Here is a 21,246-nt window from a genome sequence, read left to right as displayed (position 1 = left end):
TTATATATACACACATATAATTTTATATATATATATATATATAAAATATATATATATATATATATATATATATATATATATATATATATATATATATATAATATATGCACAAATATTCCTTAAATAGAAATAATAAATAATAATAAAAATAATAAATAATATATTAGATATCGAATATTATGATATTTACATTTTAGATATGCATATATAATATAGATAAAGAACTATCAAGGAATGTGTAAGGTTTTTAAAAAAAAAATTTGACGGTGGGGGGGGGTTTCTCCCAAATTCTCCTCCTGCTCATGGGCTTAAAAAGTTGAGTTGGCCTCATAAAACGACATACTGCCCCGTGTCCGAGGTCCGTTTGCAGGGTGTATATATATATATATATATATATATATATATATATATAACGGAACGGTGACAGCGGTTAGATCAATCTTTGTTTACAACCTTCTAACATGGATTTCCATGGAAACAAGTCTACTAAATCCATATGGATTAATTCAACAGGCTCTCACCGGATAACGTGGTCATGGAGGAGATTACCGGGGGGATTGTATATACGTTGTAATGGATGCAGATACTGAAGCTAATCCATGGTTCTAATGCCGGATTACATGCCATGACACCGCGGTATGTTCTTCATACTCGGACGTACCCTTGCGACGGCACGAAGCGCTGCTCACCAACCCCAGACTGTACTGTGACATATCGTGATATAATATTCAAGTAACAGAGTCACAAAAGTGTGACAAAGCACCCCGCACACATCGATCCAATCTTAAAGGACGAGCACGCAATCTAATTATTCACCCGGGGAATATCTTTCTTTTTATTAGAAAGATGCGGCTCAATTACTTTCTTGAGATCAGCGTCTCATGTTTTTTTAAATAAAATATTCACTTTTGTAATTGTAAACTTTTCAGCATAGTAAGGTTTACGGGGCATCCCTAACATTATTAAATCAGATAAAGGCTGAAAAAATATTCATGACTCGATGGGCAGTGTGAATAATCCCCAGATGAACTTCTGTTTCTAACTATGTTACGTCATAAATGTCCTTGCATGCCCAGAGCGTTATTTTTCGAGGGTCGCAGTCTGTTTCATGTGATCACCCCCAACCATACGCATCTGTAACACTCAATTCTTGGAGCAGGGGGCGCCACCAACCTCATATATCATATATGTACCCATGGGGCCACGGAATGTAATTATATGCCTAGGCTAACATGGAGAAGGTCACTGGTCTCAATTTACTCCTCAATGGTGGACCACCAATGGTGGACAACCGATCATCCCGTAAAATTTACAGCATAATGGTTCATGACCCTAGTTGTAGCCACATCTTTTTATTAAAGATTACAGACATTACATATAAATGCCATCCAGACACATATAGACAGGAGCCGGCTCTTTTGAGCGGGTCGTCGCATTGAAATTATATCGCCATCAAGCGAGACAGGCAGTTTGTCATGTCCGCGGCGAGAGAGCGAGCACCCCGTCTCATCCGCATGGCGCAGCAGGTTATACGCCGCAGTCTACGAACTTCTACACAAATAAACAAAACCAACATCATGACTCCAGTGTTCGGCCCCCCACCACGGCATGTCCCCTCCGCCATCTCCTGGGAAAGACTAGTGACTGCCTACATTAGGTTACCCCAGGACTAGCTACATCTTAAGCACTTTTGTGAGCTATGTGCCCCATCTGCCATGTATTCCAGAAGGGTGAAGGAGCCCTACCATATAGAAAAAAATAGAAAAAAATACATTGTTTCCGTTCGAAAATCTTTATGGTCCTCTAAGTAACCTCCTTAATCGAGAGCCAATTGGTACAAACAGACTTTTTGTTGTGGAGTGCGTATTCTTTCATGTAACATTTTTAGTGGAGGAGCACACTGGTCATTGTCGAGCTCTTGACCCATAACAATGAGACAGAGTTCTTTTCACTTTCTCTGAAAAGATTCAAAGTCTTGCGCGACAAAGGAAAACTTTATAAAAGGAAAAGGATAAAATAAATAAATAGCAGCACAATGGAAGGTATGGCTTGTTTTTGGTTGAATGTCAGGCTGATTCCGTGTGCAATTCGTGGAATGTTTTTAGGAGAACACAAATTTAGAGGTAGAAATTCTAATATACGGCACATTGGAAAATAAACAAATATATATTTGTTTATAGGTTCGGTAAATTGTACAATTAAATCACCACGTGCCACTTGGTATTCAGTTTTTGTCCTTCACAAAAAAGTGTAAAATTTGGATAATTATACTTAGAACATGGTGATTTGGCCATTAATGATAACCAACTGTGCTCACCGAAAAAGCCTCTCTATCAGGACTTATGAAAAAGAAACAAAAATAGGGCTTTTAGTAAAATCATCCAGGGCATTCTGAGTAGGTCAAGCATATCAGTTTTCATATATGTAAAGTCACTCACTGCCTCAGCATCTCGTCAAGCTTTTAGCCAGCGTGCCCTGTGGCCGGTCACGCTACGGGGTTCCCTGCTGGTGACAGCTAAGGACACATCTGGTTAACAGTAGAGAGTCTGAGATCCAGGGTGGATATATTTGAAGTGGTCGGTGAAGGCAGCTGGGATAACGGACTAGGAGAACACGAAGAGAACTCTACTCCTAAAAAGACGAATTCCAAACGATGGAATATCTACAAGAATCAAATTCCTGGGATTCTCATACTTTTGGGATGAACTTAAGTGATGACTGCCCGGTAAAACGTAGAACTCATAGGTGTCCAGTTTTACTTGTCCAACGGTTTTACTTTGTATACTGGAACCATTTGGTACCTTTAATGTATTTACGACTCATTAATCTTACTTTATCTTGTATTTTACCAACCCAATAATGCATTTTCTTTTATTTAATACATCGAGATGTTAGCCAGATATTGTGCCTCCTTATTGGAACATTTAAACCAGGCTAAATATCAACTCCAAACTCCCATATCTAAATCTCAGTTGGATCACCGTGCAAATGTCAGTGCAGCCTCTTCTTCTCTAAAGTATATTGCAATATTTATCGAAGACTTCCACCATCTGTCTCCGTAAGATGGAGCCGTCCACTCGAACCCAGGACGTTAGATCCAATAACGCTCCCTCGGTGCCGCTATTACTTTGAAAGCCCCTTTGCGCCTGACATGCTCTCCTCGCACCCGTTAACCACGTTCAGACAAGTGCTTCGTTCTTTGGGACGTTCGGGGTTGCCATGAACATTATAAAAAGGTGCGGACTGGTTTTATGCAGGGGAGCTTTAAGCACAACATTCAACATTTACATAGCTTAATATGACATGAGGACAAATGGCCAAAAAGAGATCAATAAATAACAGATAAGAAAAAGATACCGAAATGGATGTTCAGAGACAGGGTATTTGAAGTAAGAGAACTAAGGATATTGACCCATACCTTGGCTTTGTAATCTCGATTCCCAAATGAACGGATTCCCGTTTATATAAAGTGTTTTGATTTGCGTCTCTGTCTTTTATTAATGATCAGAAGGGAAAAAAAAAAGATATACAAGAGAAAACGGAAAGCCCAGTGGTATGATCCGACCCGTGAGCGTACGAAAGCATAAAACTGCCAGGTAAACTCATTAACAATTTATTGGCATTTTGTCAAATATTTATCGGAAGGGATTTAGTATTTGTTTGACCGAACATGTGAGCGGTTGGATCAAGCTGATTCGAATACAATTATTTTTACTTTGTTGAAATCTCCTATTGCTTTTCAAAGTCCTGGCTGGGTTCTGAAGCCCGGCATCCTTTAAGGTGTTGGAGTCCAGCGTTCCTTTTGACGGGGCTGTCAGAAACGAACGGTTTGAGACCCATTCCTCACGTGTGAAGAGGACAGAGATATTCATTGATGCAATCATTTCATGGAAGGAAGCTCTTTGCCCTACTCACTGGATGTCCTACATAATTACCAATATATGTAACATCACAGGACAGATTGGCAATAGGCAAGACCTACAGCCATACCTAGAGGTCCACCTGTGCGTTGAATAAGATCTTTTCAGCAAACCGTGAATGTAATTCTGACACTATGACAAATAAGCCCCAGTCATCTTCATATCGAAATGTAGCACTTACCTGACAAGTAATAAGCTCAAAATAGTCTTTGGTACGTTGATCTTGTTGTCTTGTGTGATAACCGTAAGTTTTGTGCACGCCTGTGCGGCTGTGCCAACGATTGCTCAATCATGAAAGAGACCAAGACATCAAGACTCAAACCTTTGTGCTCCTTGTCGCTTCTCAGTCATACAAGGAAACAGAAGAGCCAAAAGCTGACTCCTCAGAGACCATCAGGACCATCAACAGTGCAGAAGCCACCTCTTGAGTAGTCTGGGAAACCAACAAAAGGATTGGACGTCTAAAACATTCCGGCACGTACCTCTTCATCATTAAATGTCCCATTCTACAGTGACCACGTCAGCTGATACACCGAAACATCACGTTCTATTCATTCTACGTCAAAGTTTTACATGTGGATCAATCGGCAGAGAAACCAAACCATCGAATTTCACTGGTCAATGCGGCTCAACGAGTTCTCAAAAAGAATATATATATATATATATATATATATATATATATATATATCCATTTGCACTAAAGTTCAGAACATATAATTTACTTTAAAATAGTCTTATTTTTATTGGCAATCTCGGCTATGAAGAATATAAATATATATATATATATATATATATATATATATATATATATATATATATAAATATACAGCAGACAAACCTGTACCTCTTCCAATCAATTATTTCAATTAACAACCAGTCTATAAGTTAAACCAAATAAAAGCAATAAATTATGGTTTACCCCATTCCTAAAACATGGGCCGTTTGAAGCAAGACACACTTTCGGCCCTCGAGAGACATCACGGGATAAACAGCTCGGGGAATTTAGTTACAGAAACAGAGCTGATGTGTACAAAATGTGATTTATTGACAACATGGCTAAATTAAACTAGATTACCTCAATAAAACTCAATCACTTTATTACAGTATCTCAAGAAAAAATCATTACTCTCCCTTTCCAGTACTAAATGAAACAAAGCAGCGGGTCAAGTTTGTGTTTATTCTGCAAATATGTATGTGGTGGTCTCCGATCCCCCGGATCTCTGTCTCCCCTCCGAGATTAGTCTCTGCAGCCGTTATAACTGCTCCCGAAAACGACGCCATAAATCCTGGTAATTTGGTTGATATTTCCGCCTATATTGCGTAATAATTTAAGATTTTTTTTTCTTTTGTTTTACTTCTTATTATCAACCTTTTTTTTGGGGGGGGGGTATTTTGCCATTTTTGTTTTGGCAAAGGCTACAGATTCTAATATATATATAAAAAAAATTTATTTATTTTTTTTTTTTTTTTTAAGGACGCAGTAAGGTCTACCAATTGCTGCTATATATATATATTTTTGAATTTTTATTTTATTTTTTCCTTATAAGATATAGCAAATGTTTCATATTTTTTTCTCTGCTTCTTGATTTCATCGACGCACATGCCTGGGATGTCTTGGGAGATGACCCAGAGACTGGGGGTTAACAAGACGGGACCATAGGAAGCGACAGCCGACAAGAACCATTTGGCACATCTCCTCTACGCTTTTTTTTTTTAATCTGCTGTAAGATCTTAAACTTTACCTGGTCCTTAGACGCCTTAAATCTGTGTCATACGTGGGTAAAGAGATTTTAAAGTCAAAATTAGAAATAATTTGGAAAACCACTCAAATCCCTCACTGTATTGGCCTCTACCACTTCTGCTGGTGGGCTGTTCCACTCATCTACCACCCTGTTAATTAAGTAAAACTCCCTTACATTACATCTAAGCCTCCGAGCCTCTAGTTCTCCTCCTTTAAAATAAACTTCTTTCCTGTACTTTGTCAAATCCCTTTAAGTATTTAAATGCCTCTCTGTCCTCCAAGCCAAACTTATTGAGATCCCTCAGTCTTTCCGGATCATTTTAATCTCGCAAACCATTCAATAAATACGTAGACTTTCTCCGAAACGGCAATGTCATTCCCATCACTCTAAGCATTTAGGTGAATCGTCGTGCGTGAAGCGACACATTTATCCGAACACATATTTAACCAACGCTACAATTCTTAGATTCATTAAGGACGCTGGTGGGAGATGGACCATCCGTCTTAGCATTAAGTCATTTAAAGACGGAGCGCCTTTGTTTTGTTCCGCACACTGTCCGAGCCGTCCCAAAGCAATGCCACCGGCTGCCTTCGCAAGTAAAGGGGGGGAGGGGGGGTGTCATTTGCCTAAATCACGCTAATGGAGTTAGACTAGTGTGGGGTTAGCCATCTGGCTTAGAGGCTCATTAGTAAAGAAATGACCCCTATGCATAAAACACAGCTGGGTCATTCCAAGCTAATGAGCCTTCCCGTTTTATCGGCTGACTCCTCTACAAATGGCTGCCTGCTGAAAATCTTCAATTTTTATATCTTAAACATTGATTTTTGTGATATCCAAAGCAACAACTCTACATAATAATACATAGAAGGTTGGTGGTATAAAAACCCGCCATTTGTCTCCATGGATCGAAGCAGTTCCATGCAATTTATGAGAAGGCATGGAGTGTGCATGGAGTGTGCATGGAGTGTGCATGGAGAGAGCATGGCGTGGCTTCACCCCTATGTCCTTCGTTGGGATGCACCAAAACCTGAATGCTTACTTCGAGGTGTACTTGAAGCCACCTATTCTCCAATGGACTTGATGGTGGATACCAGAGGTGATGGGCGCCGTAACACACCAAGTTATCCATAATTTATAAACTCTGCAGAAAACCTGGGGTTTATTTAGCAACCTGTGAGTTTGAGGCAGGCCTGGGCTGGTCACCTGGCACACTAGGCAAATGTCCGGTGGGTCCTTGGCCGATAGGATCTCATTCTCACAGAAACTACTCTACCAGAGGCCGATCAGGTCCTGTGGTGCGCAGCTGCCGGCTAGATACTCATGGCCGCACAAAATGGGACGAGCGTGTATCTGGAGGGCGGCATCATGTATGTAATTTGGTGGGCTGCTGGCCTTAAAGTGCCAGGCCCCTGGTTTGGGACCTCGAACGGCAAACAGGTGGGTATGATGGATGCATCCCATAACTAGGCGGGTAGATCCCATCCGTTTATACCAGCCCTACCAATTACAGTAGCCCCGATACATCGGATAAAAAAAATAATTAAGGCTATCAACAATAAATACTAAAACTGGGTTTTTATTTTGGGAGTTGGCAGTTTGGGTCCGCCATTAAAACCTATATTCCTGTATAGATGCAGGTATACCTGTGTGCATGCAAATCGGTACATGGGCATCAGAGTACATCCAATTTTCGTAGCGGCGCGTGTGATTTACTCTGATTCCAAACACAAACACTGTATTGCGATAACCGCATTGAATAATGCATGCGGGCGCAACGATGTCACATAGAAATGGTAGATAGCCCGTGCTTTCCCCTTTATTGTTTAACCCCTGATACGTCCCCGGATCAGATAAACCCTGCTTTTGTTTATTATTATTGAATTATCTCCCGTCGCAGAGGAAATGTGACGGCGCACATGGCACCGCGCATTTAAAACCTTGTTTGGACGGAGCAGCCGAGAAACGTTTCCTTAAGAGGCAAAAGTCTGACTAGCAATGAAACCGCTGCTTGCATTTTATAACCGTATTTAAATTTCAATCATTTCAGCATGTCCATTCCAAAGTCTGCCGAAAGACAAAATGAGGCTTTTAGGAAGGCAGTCACGTTCTGGCAGAGAATTAAATTCTCCTCTATAAAAACTCATAAGGCTTCAGCTTCCCCTTTTCATAAAATGTCAGATAAGCACAAATACCCATCTTTACTGCGCCATGTCTGCTCCGCCCCCTTACCCTTATATATATATATATATATATATACACACATATCTATATACATACACACACACTGTATATATCTACAGTAAGATAGTCTCCTGCTAAGTTGCTGCTTCCTCGGGTCTCCTGCTCCTGCAGCTGACCTCCAACATGGTCCAACTATTCTTACAACTGATTGGCTTGCAAAAGCAGCCAATCAGCAGCAGGAAAGTGCAGCTATTGAAATCAATGGGAGCGCATCGCAGACCCCAGAGCGAGCGCTAGAGCCGACTATCCGGGGGTTCATATCACGTGCAGGGACATATGTTTGGCCGATCCTGCAGAATCCCCGCCATGCATCTGCATTAGGGTCAACACAAACATTTTAATGGGACCACACAAGTGTCGCATCCATTAAAACTGTAAAATTTAGGGTTTGCGGAAAATAACAGATCGGATGCATAACTCAAATAAGGTCTGACCCGCAAACTCCCTCTTTAGTGAATAAGTGATCGAGCCACAACAACCATACATTTATCAGGTATTTCAAACACCAGCCCAAGATGCGACTAAATGTCCGGGGCACGGCGCGTAGAATTCTACTATTTAGGATAATGGGATTACACCGGGTACTGCTGTTTGTGCAAACTATCAAACTCAATCCGGTTTGAGTATTTCATTTAATTTGCAGTCTACGGTAGGCTGGAAGGTCTTTTAACGCAGCAACATCGAAGAACCCAAGCCTTTCATTATATTAATACGTCTCTGGTTAATTCTGCCTTATCTACTTACCGAGCTAAGCCTTAAAACCCAATTAAAATCTAATTTATCTGATATCTGGATCCTGGAAAACTATTTGGCAACGCGTCCAATAAGCTTGTTGTAACTACATTACTACACATTGTGCCTTGAGGTATTCAAGATAATGTTTAAAAATTCAATCACAGACAATTTAAAAACATTCCTTTTCTCTTTTGGGTCATCCAATTTCACAGGAACGATTTACTTTGTTACGAAAGGCGCGGGCCGTTACTCTTTTACAAAAACCTGAAAGGTTTATGATATTTTATTTTTTTTTTCTTTTTTTCAGAAAGATATAAAATAAAATGATCGAACACTAAAGGATGAAGGATTTTCCAATAGCGCAGTGTAATTAAACCCAAGCCAGCCTTATAATTTATATAATAATATATATAATAGTATATATATAATATATATATACATATATATTTCTAATACATAATAAAAATGGGACATGTAGAAAAAAGTGCTGATGTGTGTTGTATGTATATGTAAGTTCATGTGTGTATGTAATTTGGAGGCGATTGATTGGCATGTGGCAGACGAAGGCTGCACTCGCTACCTCGGAAGGTGGTCATGCCGTTGGGGAATAGGCAGGAGTGGTGGGAACTTGGGAGGGAGTGGATGTGACACCAACCCACTAACCGGGAGTCCTGGAGAAGATGTTGGAGATCCCAGTTCCAAGCCAACTCCTGCCTTCCATGGGGAACATGAGGAGGACACTCGGGCATGAGAACTTCCTAAGCATGGAAACATTTGTGTGGACCATGCTTGGATATAATCCACACCATGAAACACCAAAAGAGTCCTCTACATGGTCTCAGGGGCAATTGAAATACATCGCTACTGGATTTTTAGCCATCATTTGTAATCATTCTAGATCCTTTACATACTATGTTATTCCTGGACCGTTCTGTTCTTTTGGCCAAGACTGGTTAGGGCGTATAGACCTTACATGTCCACAGCAGGCAAGTATGGCACTTTACGTGCATACAGTGCTAGTACAATATCTAGCAGATATATATATATATATATTTATATATATAATGGCGAAATGTTGGGTGGTTGGCATGGTTCCAGTCTTTATTGTGATGTCCAAGGTCATAAAGACAAAGAACGACAACTCTTATGTAAATGTGCATTTCTCCAATACAATGTATAGGTGAACTTCTACCCTCTATCGAGTGACACCTTGCAATTTTTATGATGATAGCTGTTATAACAAAAATGCTGCAAAGGGTTGCAAAAAACTTGGTCCCGACCAATACCCAAAGCATAATTAAACGAACTGTAAAAAAAACCAAACTGTGAATATGTTATTTTTATTATTTTTTTATTCCACCTGTAAGTGCCAGCACTGGATTGTATATGCTTTTGGCCCCTAAAGCGTTAAGATTTGCAACTAATCTATGGAGCTAACTTATCTGGTAATACTATTATTTATATGAGAGTCCTCCAAGGATGCAATCTCCGCTCTTATTGACAAATAAATTAAATAGAATTTATGCAGAGATACGTATACGAGGAGGAAAATGCTAATTCGACAGGTTTATTTCAGCTGCGGAATTAAGAGTAATTTTGATACATATCCCAGATTGTGTCTGAAATGTCAGAGTATTTTTTCGGAACACAAATTAACTAAGAAAATAAGATCTTTCTGACTAACTAGAAATGGGTAATAAAGCTGAACGTTCTCACCACGCTCCGGTCTCTTCTCACGTCTTCATAATGCAGTTGGAATACGCAAAAAAAAAAAAAAAAAAAGGTGCTTTCTAAATTAAATTTGTTTTGAATTTTGGAGAGAAAAAAAAAATAAAAAAAATCTAGGAAGTCACTTTCTTGTAATCGCATGGCTTCATTTGCTTATGTCAGCTAAAAATCAAAACATCTCTAATCGGAATAGACAAGAACAAGGATTAGTCTGTCCAAGTCTTAAAGTGGATCTGTCATAACAAAATATAGAGTGTCTACACCACGTGGGGCTGTAAATCAGACTAATTTGGCCATCTATTTGAGGGGCTATTTATTGTTCAGAAGTAACGTTGGATGATAAGTACGAGGTTGCTCTTCAATTAAGCGCTGTGATGTAAACTAATGGGACTGAAGTCTTTATGAAGATGCATGAGACCTTGTACTGTCCGTTAGGTAATACTGTCCAAGGCCAGGAGCTTTATCTTCCTTTTTTTTGGAGCCACTAAAAGTTTGTGATATGTTTTCAATATGGAGTATGGAACACATGGACTCCAAGGTTAAGCACCCCATCTACCACACAACTGTCTCATTAATGGTGCCCAGAGAAGGCTTTCAACTACAGGTGAGTCTCAGTGGGTTAAAGGGCAGTGTCGTCCCAATGGTTTGGCTTCATGGTAGACAATACCAAGGCAATACCATTTTTAATAATAGTAATTATTATATGGTAATACTACAGTCATTTCTCCGGATTATTGAGCGTTTCCATGAAGAAGGCGCAATGCATTTGGTAGGGACTTAAGTCACCAGGAATCCTGGAGCAAAGGACCGTTCAAGGAAGCCTGGTGACATTTTTACTCGAGATGGACCAATGACTTAATGAGTGCAGCTTCTATCAGGTCAGATGGTTGTGACTTCTTGTTCTCAGGATCTGCATGATTATTTCTCCCCATTAAGTTATCTCTCTCCTGTTCATATGTTGCTGATTGCTATGTTAGGATCAGACAGGACTTTCCAGGATTGGGGTACTTTATCGTGGTGGTGGGGCTAGGCGATATACGGCCATATAGTGTGATGGAATCCTCAATATTTATGCCCAAGGTGTCTTTGATTAGTATTTGCACTGATTCCTCGCTCTGTGGTGGTGGCACCAAAGAAGCCCAGGTGGAACCAAGTCCAATCCTCGATTCGGCTTGCTTGGCTTTGCTATACCAAACCATACTGTTTGCCAACTGGTGGTATTTATATTTAATACTATTTTGGGGGCGGCTGGGGGCATGCCAGCATAAAATCACCCAGCCGTCAAAGGATTTATATATAAAACAGACTCTGACGTACAAAAATGCACGTGGAAACTAGAGCGTCCCTTTAGGATATTACGCTGCTGTTTGGATATACGTGGAAGCGATCCTTGATCGCGGTTTTGATGTTTTCTGTGTGATCTAGCAGTTTAAAGAACAATTCTAATACTAGTGCAGAGATTGACACTGCTTAGCAGCGGCGCCGGAGAACGGTAATCTGTGTAAACATCTCTTAAATAACACAAAAGTCTTTGGTAAATATCACAGCATCCACTGCTGGCAAAGTCTGAAAGTGCATCTTCAAGGTCAATTGTTCTACAGTAATACGTATCAATTTTTCAGAGCAAAAAATCAAGAATAATTACATTTTGCACATTATTATTATTATTCAGACACTACCAAGACAACGGTAATGAAGGGTTAATCGAGGCATGGAGGTGTATTTTTTTTTTCTTGCAGACTAAACCAAATCAAAAGAATTCCAACGGTAAAAGATATTATTTTAAAATTCAGCATTTTAACCTATTTACCATGTTGGCCAAAGGGATCGGGGGTTACGTTCCATTAAAATGAAATGTAAAAATGACATCATAATGATTGTGACGGACAGATTTTACAAATGCTTTAGCTTTGGATTTTTTTATTTTTTTTTTATTTTTTTTTTATTTTTTTTTTTAAGAGAGGTTACAAAATCTGCTGACTTATGAAGGTAGGAGGAAGACAGGAGAGAGGCAAGGCCAGCTCTACTATATTTCATGTATTGTATGGAAGGAATATAACCTGTTGAAGCATATTGGGTTACAAGTGAAAAACTAGAGAGTTGGACGCATAGAAGGAAGTTTTACTTTACTGAGCAGCAGCCCAGCAGAAGTGGTAGAGGGTAATACAGTGAGGAATGTAAGCATGCATGGGATAGGCATGGGGCTCCTGAACCCACGACTGATTAAGAGCAGAGTAGATGGAGAGAACGGTTTTAATAGCATTTCTTTTTCCTAAAAGCTCTAGTATTGATAGTTCCAATTAAAATACCCAATTTATAATTATTTCCCAGCAAAAATCTCAAATGTGTTTTTTCGTCTAAAAATATATTTATTTTTTTTTTAAAAAAAAAAAACACCTTTAAGAAATGTTAGATTCAAAAAGTTATGCTTGATTAACGAGATTGGCAGCTTTGGGAAAATATTTCCTTTTACGTTTTTACGGGGAGATCATATTTGGCCCAAAAGTCAATTTAAAGTCAAAGACCCCACATGGCTTCACTACTTTTTGCTTTCCGCCGCTATGTGCCTGCTAGGTGACATTGTTTTGGAAACCAATTTGTTCGGTTCACCAGAGACAGAGATCTCTGCCATCGGCTAAGGCTTGTTGAAGAGTCACAGCACTGGAGGCGAATTCATTCTGCGCTCCCCCGTGGTGGGCATATGTATGCTACAGGCAATGTTTACTGCCGGCAATAACCACCACCGAAAGGGATAATTCAGCTGCCTTGGCTTAAAATTAATAAACAACACAACAAAAAAACCTATGAATGTTCCTTCTATACTAATTTTATAGCGACATAGAAAGGGTAAAACGGGGGACAGGGGTAATCGGGGGGCATGAAGTCATTATGGGAAGGGTTTAAGGAAGGAGAGACAAATAAGTAGGAGAAGAAAGAAGGGGTAATGAAGCTTAGGGATGGAGACTGAAGAATAAAATGAGAAAGAAAGAAGAGACAAGGAGGAGGAGAAGAAAGAAGGGATAATAAAGTTTAGGGATGGAGACTGAATAAGAAAATCACAAAGGAAAAAGAGACATGTAAGAAGGAGATAAAAAAGAAAGGGTCATAAAGCTTAGGGATGGAGACCGAAAAATAAAACGAGAAAGGTAGAAGAGACAAGGAGGAAAAGAAGAAAGAAGGGGCAATAAAGTTAGGTGATGGAGAATAAAGAAGAAAATAGGAAAGGAAGAAGAGACAAGTAAGAAGGGAAATTAGAATGAAATAAGGAGGGGTAATAAAGGAAGGAGACCAAAATGTTAGAAAGTTTAAGTTAGAAGATTGGTTCTAATCACTGATTTGAAACCAATGACCAAACAAGGGATATTTATTTTATGGAGAATCCAAGAAAAAAAAGTAACATTTTTCACTGTTTATAAGATTAATTAATGAAGAGAACGGATATAGTTGAAGAGATTGATGGAGTCTTTAGTCTCTTTCTTACGCTTTGTATGTCGGTCTGATAATTTCGAGGTCTCTAAAGCACGCGCTCTAAATCTAATCAGTCTGGCAATAAAAGTATCAACTTTACTCTGTGTCTCTGCGGCTAACACGGCACCAACTCTCAACTTTTGTCAAACCAGTCTAAAAAAAACAAAAGAAACTAAAACTGAATGTAACTAAATAAAAAGATTCAGAAAGAGAAGACTAGATTGGCCAACTGGTTCACTTCGACCACCATCTGTCTGCCTGTCTGTCTATCATACATATTATATTTATAACAGGACAGGTGCAGAAGGAAACAGATCTTAATATTATGAACCGGTTACATTCGGTGTAATTAAAACTAAAGGTTTTTCAATTCAACCATTTTTTTTATGAATTTTCTCCATAATTCTGCTGTCTCGTTAAACACAGAGGCTCTCGTTTTTAAAGCCCTCTGGCACGGTGACCCAGATACGCGCTGGGATATTTTGGCATTCACACCAGCCCATACACAAGACATCTGCTCTCCCCCTCCACAAGAACCGGTATGCCTTCTAAAAAAAAAAATGCACCGTGGCTCCAAGGCACGTGTGTGGCTGCCATATTCCATGGATTCCAAACCCGATATAAAAAGAAAAGAAAAAAAACAGAAAATACTACATATTAGACTAAAATTTCAGGAAAGTTGGTTACTTAACTTAATAAAAAGGTAAATAATATTTGACATTTTTCACACTGTGGCTCCTAGTGCTGCCGGAAGAGGATAAAGCTACCGGAGAACTTGGTCCATGGGGGACATTTATTTAGAGGCCGTAATCTAAAACTAGAGCGTCGTGCATGTGATGTAATAATTCTGCCCAGTATGATGCTGGTTCTCCTATGCAAATTAAGGTTCTTCCATAGAAATCACAGGATTTCCCAATAACTAAACTCAACTTTCAGCCAAATATTTAAATGTAACAATTCGGGATTCTTCTACCCCCTGGCGGGCACCGTTTCCGCTGGACCTTCCCATAGTACAGGGCACGGCAGAAAACAATCACTTCAGCTGCTCATACCGAATGGATTATTGCAGGAGAAAATGTAGTTTTAGTACGACGGTTAATATGGCCATTTCATGTATTAAACCGGCTCGGAATTGCTACTGTATCATTACTTTTTATAGCGAATAATTCCAATTCACACTGCGGAAGCCAGGGTGCTTCATTAGGAAAAACCCCTCTGGGAAATCGGTCTCCTGCGCTGTAATTAAACAGCACAAAGTCTGATTTAGCGACATTGTCGCACAAGGAAACCGTGGTTTACCGGGCTAACCCTCACATTATCGCGAGGCTTGGGTTGTGAAAATACAACTGGCGGCAACCTTTTAACGTGAAGTATTTCCGATACTATTTTATAATAAACCATGGTTCCTTACTACAAGAAAACCAAAACCTACTGCTGTGGGATCAACTCTGTTCTCACAGGGAAGGAAGAGTTGTTGATGATTCTTCTACTGGCGTCTAAAGTCACGATGACTCATATATTACATCATAAAAGGTTCATCTAGATTGTAAGCTTGCGAGCAGGGCTCTCTCCACCAAATGTATCGGTTTGTCTTAGTCTGTCAATTCTTGTCTTGTCATATCCCTTGAATTTATGTATTGTATTAAGTGCTGCGTAAACTGTTGGCGCTATATAAATAAAGGATAATAATAATAATCTAAAAGGAGAGCTATGTAAGCTATCAAGGGGTTAAGTCCTATTGGCCCTGCTAGTAGAGCGTCCATTGGGTGAGAACTTTTCTTACGTTGCGGACAAACTTGGCTTTGTGACTTTCCTGTGGAACTCAATGGGTTCCATCATCCGGCTCCCGCACCTAATATACTCTTCCGACTAGGGCCTCTGTGGGCCAGAACGAGCATTGCGAGACTCTACAAGCTATGTGAAGCCCCTTTTTTTGTGAAGTACGTCTAAATCAGCACAAGCATTGGAGTGCGGAGGGGCTCCAGCCTATAGCTGGCATGACCAGGACCCATGGTGAAGAAGACGGAATGCATGAGACGGAATGCCTGGGGCTGAGAATCCCCCCTTTAGTAATGGGTTCTTGCTCCATGCTTTAGGTACCTTGGTTTCCACGGGAAAAGCTAGTTTTTGTACCATGAAACATCTACATAGGAAGCTAAACACTTGTGCTTTGAGTTCCGTACCTAAGCCTCTGTACAGAACAAATGGACGAGTATTCCTAACCGGGTTGCTTGATGCTGTACAATACAATTCACACAACTACAATGTATCACGATCTGAAAGCTTGAACTTATTAAAAGACCGAAAGCATTTTCTTTGATATCTAACCCCAAGAGCGGTCACGCAAGTGGTGTCCATAATGAAAACTAATCGCGCCTCTTGCAGTTTGAACAACAAGCAGCTGCCATTGTTTAACTATGAATAATATAGGAATGATCGCATGCGCGTATGTGCCTGAATATATTCCGTATTACTAAACAATCCGGAGTACGCCACGTTTTGAGTGCTGCTGTCTTCACTGCCCTAACGCCGTCTTTTTTGAACACTTCAAATGCCAGAATGCTCAGAAAAAGGGAAGGTTTCGTTTAAAAGTTCCTTCCTAGGAAGCCAAAGATCTGTGTCTATGAATTAAACAAATGTCCTGTCCTTTTCCCAGCCATTCCAAAGGCTACCGGAACCAATCAACCACAATCAGCAACTTAACAACGGGGGAGAGACCCGACAACTTAATAGAAGGAATAGTTACATGATTTAATGACAACTTCTGGGAAAGATGCATTTAGTAGATGGAACAGCACCTTTAAGAATGCTGCTCCCCCTAGAAAGGAGATGAGAAGGAACGCTATCTAATGCCACTGCATTTATAATAGTTATATTAATCTGTAAATACAATTACATAGAGTTATTATCTATACCGGAGCACGAAACGTAGGGTCTTGAGAAATGACTTCCACATCAAATAAGGGAACGCGCGGCTCGCTGCTCATCTCACTGCTCATCATGCGGGCGTCCTGCATGCAAAGGGTTAATCTTTCATCTATACCACCATGACAGGCCTGACAATAACGATGCCACGGTAAATACCACCAGCTATACATCTAGTCTCTAAAATAACCTAATCTCGTTCAACGGGCCAGAAAATCCGTATTAATTTATGCAGCGAAGTCCAAATGTTCCTGCGATTACAACCCTGCCGGACGCGGGTGCCTTGTTAAATATCTTGTAACAAATAAAAATATAAGCCGACCATTTTTTGTTTATTATTATTATAGAATGCACCTTTCTTTATGGCGGCTCTAACCTCCACGAATGTAGGCATTAAAGAGAGGAGGGCATGCAGTTTGTGATGTACAATGCTGCCCCCTGCTGTACAAAAAGGAAAATGCCTTAATTCAGGGAAATAGATTGCAAGCTTTTGAGACTATCTAGGTCTCTTCTTCAGGCATATTATGATAACATGGTATAATATGCCTAGAGAAGAGACCTAGACAGTCTCAAAAGCTTGCAATCTTATATACTTCAGTTAGCCAGTAAAAAGTTTAATCTTTACCAGATTTGCTTCTTTTCCGTACTTAACACTTCACACCTTAATAAAAATACATAAAGATTTTACCCAAAAATTAAATAAATAGACAAGCGGAAACAAACATTATAGGAATGTTTGCTATCTATATGTTTTCTGATTCTTATGATTTACATTAAAAAAAATTGAATTTTATTAAATCTATTTAGCTTTCTTCTTATTTTTAAATAAGTAATGTGAGCAGAAATATATGAATTTAACTTTTTTTTTTTTTTTTTTTTTTAGTATCTAGCAAGCATGCGGAGGAGATGGATCATATACATTTCTGTTTCTTGTAATATCTTATTACATACAGGGCCAGGTGAGTGGATAGACGCAGGATTTTTCTCGCTGCTGTACAAAGCATTGTGATTAGTATTATGTATTTCTAAATCCTTAGCACCTTAAAAGCATTCCTGCCGAGGTAAAAACGCTACAACGGAATGTGCTAATCACGGCACGCTAAAACCATATGACTATATTTATATATATATATATATACATACAATAAAACAGTCAATAAAAATTTGTTTTTTTATTGAATACTTATTGTAGCCCCCCCCCCCAGCCCAATTTGCATTTACCAGCTACTACTCCTGCTATTGCTGGCTGAACATCATGGGAGTTGCAATCAAGAAAAGTTGATGCTGTGTAGCGTAGCATTCGGAGGTATTACAGTAAAGAGTGGAGTAAAGAGGGTCATAAAGGCTCGGAACCCAAATAGGACACTTGGCAGTTGTAATATTTGGACGTCATGGTGCTGTTATTACATTTCTAATGATGATCAGCCAACGGAATGGATGGCTGAGAATCATGAGAGGTGCATTCCACAAGAGCTGCAGTGCCAATCCATAATAATGTAAAAATTAACCTTTGGGACTCCAGTTGTAGCTTCAATATATGTTTGAAATAAAACTACCTTCTATCTGCAGCTGCAAACTGTGCCTCTGCGGGTACTCTGTGCCTGTGAAGGAGAAGCTGCCAGATTGAAGGGAGGGAGAGGAAGAGAGCAGACCAAACCACTGACAGCAGGGGGGTGTAGAGAATTAAATAAAAACTTATCTGCTGACTACCAGGTGTTTTTTCTGTCTCTATATCTTGTTAACCGACTCTAAACAGCCTACTGTTTGCTCCCCTTGCTGCTGCTCCAGTGGGGCTCTTTGAATTTCTAGGGACTGGGCAAGTGCCTCCTCTTTCACCCCTCCCCCATAATATTTTAATAGACAAGCAACTCCAAACTTTTGAACAGTAATGTATATAAATATATAATGACAGTGAGATATGGAACATTGAAGAATTTGGAATTACATAAAGTCATTAGTACTAAGGGTTAGCAATGCTAATTTCAATTAAAGCTTGAGTGACAGCACTTGTCAACCCAATACAAGTTCAGAAGAACCATTTACAAAAAAAAAAAAAAAAAAGATTTAGATATATTTCAAGCTCACAAACTAAGTGATGCAATCCATGCGTGTAACTATTCCTTTAGTAAGCATGCGCCGCCGTCACTCCTGACGGTCTTTAATGCGGGTATCGAGCGTTGTTGAAATTCTCTACTCTTCCCTTTTGAAATGTAATTACTGTTAAAAAAAATAAAAAAAAGCCGAGATTGGGAAATCTAGTAATATGGGTTTTAAACTTTTAGCACGGTGCTTATCGCAGATCACAAGGATGACATTTTCTCGTCGGAACTAAATTCATTAAAAAAAAAAGAACCTTGTAAGTAAATCATTCTTCCATCTTTGAGCTGTAATCCCCTAAATGAGACAGATCTTTATCTGTTTAGAAGAAATCCAGACAGCTGGGTTCTTTGATGCTGGGGGTTTGGTTCATCAAAAAAAACCCCACACATTTATCTGTCACTAATGTTATTTAATTGCCGCTTCTTTTATATGCTGGAGAATTGCAGGTTTCATAAAAATGAGCCACTAAGCATGATATCAAATTATATATTTCCTGTATGTGGCTTGGGGCAGGTAAATTTAGCCCAAAATAAAGCGGATTAACTAAACAGGAGACGTACCTGGGAACTGGGAACCCCTTCTGGAGAAAAAGAGAAAGTTACCCGGAGACCCGGGGAAAGCAAGAGTTCCCCTTGAGACTCCGGATCAAACCCAGAGACCTTTATTTACTTATAGTTTTATATAGCGCCATCATATTCAGTAGCGCTGTACAACGGGTAGACAAGACATAACAATTTGGCTTACAGAAACAACAGGTGTGGAGGGCCCTGCTCAAAGAGTTTACAATCTAGTCTTCCAAGGTATACCAGGAGAGGTCAACGAAAACTTTAGCTCAGATTCCGGGGCAAGGAGGGTCTGCAAAGCCCCTGCGGACTGGCTGACAGAGGCGGAATAGGGCATCAGATCACAGAGACCACGAGCGTGCCGGAAATCTGTAAGCAACGGCACTGTGGTGAAGAGCGATGCAGGAAAATCTTTCGTATTACCATCAAACACAAAGAAATTCTGCTTTCTAAAACTGTTCCTAAACTATGGCAGGAGGCCCTGTATCCCTTGAGCTTCTAATAAAACTACAGCTCCCATCACATTCAGCCATCTCACTTTAACAAGGGCTGTGAGATGGAGTAGCCTAATGATAGAGTAAGCGTGTCCGTGTGTGTGTATGCGTGTGTGTATGTATGAGTGTATGTGTGGCATGCAAACACATTTTGCCCAAAGCGAGAAGGGTTAACTGGCTTTAACGGGATGAGATGATGTCACAGGTAGAGGGTGCAGACTAATTAACGTTCCTTTTTTTTTTTGCAGCGCGCCTCTGATCAAATTGCAGACATAAATCACCCGTGAAATAGCAGCAGCCCTCTCTGATACCCGGCTCCTAATGGCTTGGAGTGCTTTATGTAACAATTAGCCGGTATGAGCAGCGGGCATAAATTGCTATTAGTCGTCGTATGGTTACATTACCGTATAATCACCCATACGTATTTATATAACCTTGCCTTGCTCTTCTTGTGCTTCCGTACCCCATAAAAGCTCACTTTTTCCTTATATACCTACATTATATGATCTTAACCCTTGAACCGCCATGATGGATCAGCTATGAGAGAATGGCTTCATACATGTGCCGTGGCCCCTGCCGGATAAACATGACATAGGCATTTCTTGGGAAGCTTTGGTTCTACAGGCAGAAAGTCTCCGTATCACCACATATCGCTTGGCCTAAGATCTTCTGTCTCAAAAAAGAGACCTCCGAGCCCTGAAAGCTTATATGACGTCACATCTTTTTCCAATAGAAGGCGTCCATCGAAGACCCCCATGGAGCTAAATAAACTAGAAAGCTTGTCTTATCCAATTAACAATAATCAGCAACTTACAACCTAATAGAAAGCGATAACGGAAGAGGAAGGGATTCTTCGATCCTAACATTCACACCAAGTGTCCCGTTTTTTCCTACGACAGTCCTGATTTTTGAGCACAGGGCCAAGGAGCTTCTCCGCTGTCCCGCTGACTCCTTCTGTGCATTAAAACATTTATATAACATTTATATAAAAGGTGTCACTGAGCTATTATACGCATTAACCGCACATGACGATTGGAAGCATAGGGTTAACGGATTTAGTCACGTATCGCGGTCCGGGACTCCCATATTTCACCGCTAATATACTGGATACCTGTCACGCTTTTATTGTGGCTCGCTGAAATTAGAAGTTAAAAATTGCTCAGGGAAAGTAAATTCTGGATGATAAAAGGAGAATCTACTTTACATTTTCATAAGTCAAATGGGATTTGCGGGAGTTTGTGTTAGACGGTTTATCGCCAGCAAAATTGGAATTTTATAATGTTTACAGTATTTATGAGAGATGGATGCATCGTTTATTTCACTATATGAA

At 39.8% G+C, this 21,246-nt stretch overlaps 1 protein-coding gene across 5 annotated transcripts in view; it reads right to left on the bottom strand.

The window, feature by feature from the left end:
- LOC149285097 (catenin alpha-2) overlaps positions 1-21,246 on the bottom strand; it is a 581,118-nt gene that overhangs the window by 467,863 nt on the left and 92,009 nt on the right. The gene's annotated exons all lie outside the window — the stretch shown is intronic.

This window comes from Sceloporus occidentalis, unplaced genomic scaffold (genome assembly GCF_023333645.1).
Source record: "Sceloporus occidentalis isolate IW3139 unplaced genomic scaffold, rSceOcc1.0.p SCAF_84, whole genome shotgun sequence".
Taxonomy (NCBI): domain Eukaryota; kingdom Metazoa; phylum Chordata; class Lepidosauria; order Squamata; family Phrynosomatidae; genus Sceloporus; species Sceloporus occidentalis.
This window is presented reverse-complemented; position numbering and strand designations above follow the sequence as displayed.